Below are 8,117 nucleotides of genomic sequence, written 5' to 3' on the forward strand. Positions count from 1 at the left end.
GAGCCAATCTACTTCAAAATATCTTGTATTCTGAAAAATTGAATCATAAAACATAACATTATACATGAATTCGGCATTCGATGCCCTGTAATTTTTGTTTTAAAAATGTTTTAAAAAAATAAAATGCAACTCTGATGAGTGGGGATGGGGGAGGGCGGCGTTAAAAAAATTAATTAAAATAAGTTAAAAAAATTTGATTGTTTAAAAAGTATACTAATTGTAAGAATATTCAAGCCTTCGATTTATTCGCATTAAAATGTAACGTATTAGACGCATCGCTCTTTCTCAAAAATCAGTCGACAATTCTCGGACCAATTCATCGAATTTCAAAGCATTTCGGAGAATCGCGAAATGGGAATAGCCGACATAGAGTGTTAACGATTTGAAGAACATTCTAGCTCCGAAAATCAGTAATAGCAGTCGATTTTATTTATTCTAAACGACGAAGAAATTTTCGAATTATAAGGGACACGCGGTCTACTTCTTGTGCCTTGTAAAGCCATGCAACAATAAATTACAATTCTTCTTTGACTGTAAAGAGCCTAATTTTAATTGGAAAGAGCCGACACAGTGATGAGTGGAGCATCCAGCAACGGAAGAAGTTAATTTCCTTACTTCCAACTATTCGTTATAATCACCATTCTCAACAGTATCCTACAAATCTATAGTGCTTTGTATAAAACATTTTTTCATATGCGGCATAGTTTCGAAGAGGTGTTTTACTCTCTAAACCTTGAAATCAGCAGTTATAAAAAATACAGGTTTAATATTTTTTGTATGCTCTGGAATATATCTAAATCCCATCAAAATCGATGAGAGACCATTTCGACCGTTGTAAAAACTTCGATTCGTAACAAAGAGTTAAATTAATAGCTTACACTTTGAATAATATTATATAATGTATTACATGATAAATAAAATAAATATATATTGAAATCTAATTTCAAAAAAAAAAAAAATCAAAAAGACCATCTATCTTCCAATAGAGGTCTATCCTCTAATAGATATCTAGAAAAAAAGAAGTCGGCAATACGCGTAAGAAATAATTCGTATACTAAAATAAATATAAATTAACATTTATATTTATTTTAGTATATGAATTATTAATATACACTAAACATAAATTCTAACATTTTATGTAGAAAATTATAAATCTATTTTTCAGTATTTGAAAAAGAAGTTATGAAACAACTGATGTTGATGAAAAATACATTGCTCGATATATCGGATAAACTACATAATGAAGGTTTTCCCAAGAGATCCACAACATCGAGTTAAAAATAGTAGGTCACAATAATTGAATACTTACAATTTGAAAGTAAAAGAAAATTTTGTTGTAGATTTTTTGTAGATACGCAGAGATGGCAAATATCAGAAATTAGAAATCATTCTCTGCGCACCACCACGTGGTTGCATTGACTGATTTCAACGAATATAAACAACAATTCTCTTGCATCATGATTTAGTCAATTGATGATATGAATGTAAAAGAACGTGCTCTCGCGAAAAAATTTGGTGTCTCACGTAAAATCACAACTGTTGATAAAATAAATAGTTTAATTATTTAAAATTAATGACAATTTAATAGCGATTAACTTTGAATAATTAAATTATTTTATTATTGTTTCATCAACAGCAAAAAATTATAGGTAATATTAATAAAAAACGAATTAGAAATTTTGTGCTACAACAAAAAGTGCGCACTTCATGCATTATCTTTAATTTATTGTAAATTAAAAATTAAAGTTTGAATATAAATAAAACTTAAAGATAATATATATATTTATCTTGCTGTTATAGATATGATATATATAAGGATATAAATAAAGAAATAAAATTGATTTATTAAATGATAAAATATGTTACGTTACAAAGCTGTAACTAAAATATATATAATACCAAAAATAATTTTACTATTAAGAAAAAAATATCGAATTAATGACAATATTATTAGATTTTAAGATAAAAATCAGCTATCAGCTTTATTATCTTTTTTATTAAATATAATTTTATACTAAATTAACTAAGTAGTAAACTAAATTTTCATAAATAACTTTCTTTACCAAAAAAAACTTTAAAAAATCAATGAACAAAGAAAAGTTATATTTTTATATTAAAAATTTTATATTAAATAAAACAAACTTAACGAATAGTACTTAATATTTTTGCTAAAAATATAAAATAGTCATTCTATTCTGCGAAAACAGAAGATATGTATAATTTGTGCCCTGCGGCTCGTGAAACGAAACGTAATATTGCTTAATCCCTGGCACGTTTAAAAATGCTTTTAGCGATTTTTACGAGCATTAGGGTGTTATTCGCCGATGACACAGTATAGTACATCCCATATTACATAACTGTATTTTTCCAGTATATATCATAATATAAATGTCTTCCATTAACAGAAAATACATAACATGCCGCAAACATTTAAAAAGCTAGAAAATGTTGTATTTCTCGACTTTTATAATTATAATGATTGCTTGTAGATCGCGAAATTTAAATCACACCCGATAGATGTACTATTACGTCAAATATGCAAATTATGCAGATTAAGAAGCGCGGAACAGACCAAGGACATGCCACAATGCAAAAAAGCACGTAGCTCTTAACGATAATTGCAGTAATCTTGAATCTTTCTATGCTAAGTCCGATAAAAATATATGCGAAGGTCGAATTTTTTTCAAATACGTTTCTAATACTTCCAGTGTCGCGAATGAAATTACATTATCGAATAAATGCGAACTATCATGTGTGTGCCTTTAACCGCGTTCAGTCGTTCTAAATCCTAGTTCTATTTCGAATTCCGCGAACTTTGCATGTTCGACATTTCAAGTCTATTTTAACTTAGAATTTTACTCTTCTCTATTTAAATCTTGCCAAGAGTCCAAATTTCACCTACATTTCAATTTTTAATCCAATCCTGTACAATTAAGTGTAAAGTATTAACCGAAATTAAGATATCTTTCGTATTAATTCAGAGTTTCTTTTAAATAATTCTTCTATTCCATTCTCAAATATTTCAAGACGTAAAACTACGTAATAATATGTATGTGTTCGCTCTTCCTCACATTATAAAAATTAATCGAATTGTCTGATACATTTTGAAAAAGTATTTTGTTTACACAAATCATAATTTACGAAATACTAATAAGTAGAAAAAAACCAATGTAATCAGCCATACTCTCCTTGCTGCAATCTCCTCACAGAGAAGCTTATTTCTTGAAATTTTCAAGGGACTAAAAACTGAAATATTTTTATTAACAATTATATACCGGTATCAACCATATCTCTATTCAATAATAATAAGGATATACGAAAAATCGAAACCAAATATCGGTATTGGATGTCAAATATCGATATTCAACTGAAATTTTCATAATACCAATATACGCATAATATTTATACGCGTAATATCGATAATATCAATACCGATATTATATCGATATTGCTATTATCATATACTGCATTAAAGGTATTCAAACGCACGAATTTCCACTTATTTTATTTAATTACAAAAAAATTTCGAAATTACCTTACGTTTTCAGGCGTTCACTCAAATATAATCCCTTAAAGCTTATGATATTGACAGGGTTGGCACTTAAAACTCATAATCTAAGATATAATAATATATCAGAATCTCCAATTAGAGACAATTCAAGTTAGAGACAAGTGATTTATACCTTATGCGTTTTCAAGAATCTATATGGAAAGAACAAGCTTTTCTTTAAAGTTCCTCTTAAGCCAGTTAGAGTCATTGAGAGATTTTTACAAAGAAATGAAAATGAATTAAAAACAGAATTTTTGATATTGACAATAATTATTTTGATTTATTTCACTTTACAGCAACACTATGTAGAAAAGAACAAGACTTCAAGCCTTCTGGAAGATTATTTGTCAAACATATATTTAAAGCTTAATTCAAATCTCTATGGTAAGCAATATAGCAAAACAAATAATGAAATATATATATATATATATATACATGTATATATATATATATATATACATGTATATACATATATATATACATACCTGAACAATGATAGATGAAGAAATTTAACACATGAGGAGGTTAACTGCAAGGTATCAAGACTTAAGAAATATTTAATTTAGATCTGAGTAAATGGAATCTCAAATTTCGACATGTTTTAGTTTGGTTTTATTTTGGAAAAATACCAAATTATGGATCAAATGTTTAACTTTAAACAGCTCTTTAGTACAAATCATTATTGGTCTTTACAAGTAAATGTTTTTAATTATTCTAGATTTTTCCTATTATGATGAGAAATTAAATCTAATTATTGATGAATATTTTTAAATGTCGCTGCGCCTTGGCCTAACGCCGAGACTCAGTATCTCCAGATAAAAATCTAGGTGGAATGGAAGGAATGCGTCAAAAGTTGTGAACAATAATAACAATATTGCTTGATAAAATTAGGAACTGAAAAAAATAGATTAGATATAGACAAGTATCAAGGAGATAATCAAATAGTAATGATAAGATACAAACAAAAAACCAAATTGCAACAAATTATCAATAAGGAATAAATATTTAGAAGATTTATCTTTCCTACTCAAACAAGTTAATTTATCATTAAAATTGTCTAAAACATATTTTTAATCATCTTTGTGAATTCGGAAAAATAAGATACTTTGATGGAGAAGCAATTAGTTCAGCGACGAAGAAGATATACAGAATGATTCCAGATATTAATGATGGCATTTGCTCAATAATGATATCTTTATCAACTATTAATACAATTACTGAATCCCAAGCGAAATTCGATTATACTCCTGATAATGCTTTTATTACAAATCAATTCCATATATTAAATGATTTGCAAAGACAAAAAGTTTTTACTGAAAAAGATCATATTTCTGGACTGGGAACAGTTCCTTTTTTATCCATCAGATTTTGGAATAACGCTTTCTACTTACTTTTCACATTACGTTAGAGGTAATGATGACAAAATCCCAATATAATTAGGTATTTTTGATAATGAAGAGGGTGGAACTTGAATTATATAGAAAAATAATATCAATAAACCAATTAGAGTCTATATCCGAAGAATCAGATCTATCAAAATTATTTGAAAATATTTATTCCCTAAATATAAGAAATCTGCCTTCTATTGATTTATATTTCAAAGATCTAGCATCTAAATATTTATAATTAAAAGCAGTGAGTGATTCCGAAATAACAAAGTTGTTCAAATAAGAAGGGACATATCAAATACCAGATCAAAATCATTTGGACAATCTATGGTTTTATCTGTTGCTCATGAATTAATAAGGAATTCTAATGTAGGTCCTCTATAATTTGAAAACAAGATTTACAAATATCCAGACGATAAAACAAAATAGTCCAAGATGAATAGATTTTCTTGATATGATGAAAACAAATAATCGAAAAATTATAAAAATACTGAGAAATAGAATGAAAAATGTAAATTATTTTAATTTATCTTTCTTAAAAGATAATTTATGTCCTACATATTTAGCTCAAAGATTAAGGAAATTGCATTGGAAAACAAGATGTAATAGGTGATACTAAATCAGATGTTTTACATCAATTTTACATAAAACCTTGATTTTTGCGCTCAAGATGAAATAGAGAACTCAATATTAATACAACTAAGTAAAATCACAATCAACTTGTTATTTTCGTGCTGTTTCATGCGTAATAGGACAGATATAGATTAAGATCGTGTCCACCTCGCAATAATCAAGTGTCCACCTCGCAATAATCATGAATCATATCGAAATAGTTGATGATTTTTACAGATTCTACATATGAAAGACATTTAATATTTATTAATAATAACTAAATAGTGAATATAGTAACGTGGATACAAATTATTATTTAGATAAAGATGGCCCATTTACATCATATTTAGATGCTGTGTCTAAAGAAAAAGTTAAAAAACCCAGAAGTTGTTTAGAAGTTGCAATTTTTTTAGAAAGTGTACCACTATGTGTACGACCTGTGACCGATCTGGATATTTGTTTAATAATTTTTTTAATAAACAATAGAGGCTTGATGTTAAAAAATATGAAACGTTTTGGTTTCCTCATGTCCCAGACTACATTATAGAATTTTTTTTGAAAGTCTAGCACCATACGTGTGGGAGTAATATTAACATTTTTATATTGTTTATATTATGTACATATTTTTAAATATTTTTTATTATTTTTTATTTTCAATATTTTGAATTCAATATTTTAAATCTTGTCTTTTTATCGTGCATTATTGTGCATTATTATTTTCAATAAATTTTTTATGAAAACGTTGTAAAATCTACTTTTTTATAATCGGGGATCCCGCGCTATTATTCATCCCTGGCGTTTCGGATCTGGCCGCTAGCTTCAGCGTCATAGAAAGAAATACATCTATAGTAAATCCTTTCCACTCATATGAAACAATCAAGAAACAAGTTAGCTGGAATTACATCTGGCGGAAGAGATTATACATTTTCAGTTGGTTTTATTAACTAATATAACAAGAATAATTAATTTAAAAAGAATAACATCTAAAAAATATACCAATATTATGCTGTGCTAACTTGCAATGGTTGTACAACTGAGGTTACAGATGTTAAATTTGATGTAGATTTTGAAAAAGAAATTAAAACTCCAATAATAATTAAAAGTACTTGATATTATCCAAGAATACAATTATCAATTTCAAGAATTGTGACTATTTATCTACTTCTATAGACAGGATGTTTGGGAGTATTTGATCAAATTTTCTACAAAAATGCATATAGATAATAGAGTTTATTTCTCAAGTTGTTCCTCTATTAAATCAGGTAAATATTAATGATTTCAGATTAATAAATATAGACCATTTTATTCCAGATCTTAGTAGAGTAGTAAAACCTTCAAAAAGGTATTGTTAAATCAATAGATATTATCCTATCTGATCATCTTTGAAACCTCTAGCTACATTCGTCAAAAATAGTGACTTAATTGAATACTTCTTAGATCATTTAAGGATAAGAAGGTCAAAACATTCACAGTTAACAACTTCTGAAAAAATGGCACAACTATTATTAATCGGTTTTTATAATTACTTTTAGAAAGATCCAATAAAAGTTTTAAAAGATGTGTATTTAAATTGATTTAAAGATGATAATTTGGCAACTTCTAAATGGAATTTATTGTGGATAAAATCGTTCATAAAAAAAGTATCATAAAATGATAGAAATGGTAATGTATCTTGAACTCGTGTCTCACAAAAAGTTTATCTCAAAGGTTTGTTCCATGGGCTTATTACTGTCTCTACGTCATTTATTTAATTTGTCTATAGAATATTATCTACAAAATATTATCTTATCTCTAAATATGATTTTTATATGATAACAATTGAATTATTATTAATGTATGTCCAATTATTAATGTATGTAGGGTCATTGACGTTGTTAGTTGATAACTGGATCAATGTTACTACTATTCAAAATAATTTAATTTTTAACAGAATCTAATAGAGTTGAGAAACTGAGATACTCAATATCTCTCATTCTATTAATTTGCTACATACTAATATCCTTCCTTCAATAAGGAAATGTCATCCCCCTCCCTTCCCTCGTGAAACGTCTGTGTGAAAGTTCTTAGAGAGTCACTAACGTGTTCTCTTGGAAGTTGTACATTACTGGAATTATTTGTAAAATTAACATAACATTGTATAAACTTGAGATCGCTCGCAAACTCTTTTCAAGAAGTAGACTTCTCTGCAAAGAGATTGCAGTAAGTATGGCTGGTTTTAAACTAAAAAATATGAACCATTTTACATGTAGTAAGAAAATTGTACGTGTTCGGGTATGGCTGCGTTCGTTTAAAAGATATGGGAATGATATTTTTCGACAATTGATATCAAAATTAAGTAATAGACAAAAATTCAACTTTGTCGCTATTGATTTTTTTTTTCAGAAAAAATTTACTATTTTGACCCAGTATCCGCGATCCCACTCTTCTGAGGAGTATGGGAGTTCATCTATTTTGGAATAAGAGTATTAAGTTTGATTGCAACATTTAATCTTGACTTTCAATAAAAATCTGCAACATTTTAGAAAGTCCACTTCCCTTTCAAGCGATCGCGAATGGGCTTTTATATA

This window comes from Atta colombica, unplaced genomic scaffold, assembly GCF_001594045.1.
Source record: "Atta colombica isolate Treedump-2 unplaced genomic scaffold, Acol1.0 scaffold83, whole genome shotgun sequence".
In the NCBI taxonomy this organism is placed as follows: domain Eukaryota; kingdom Metazoa; phylum Arthropoda; class Insecta; order Hymenoptera; family Formicidae; genus Atta; species Atta colombica.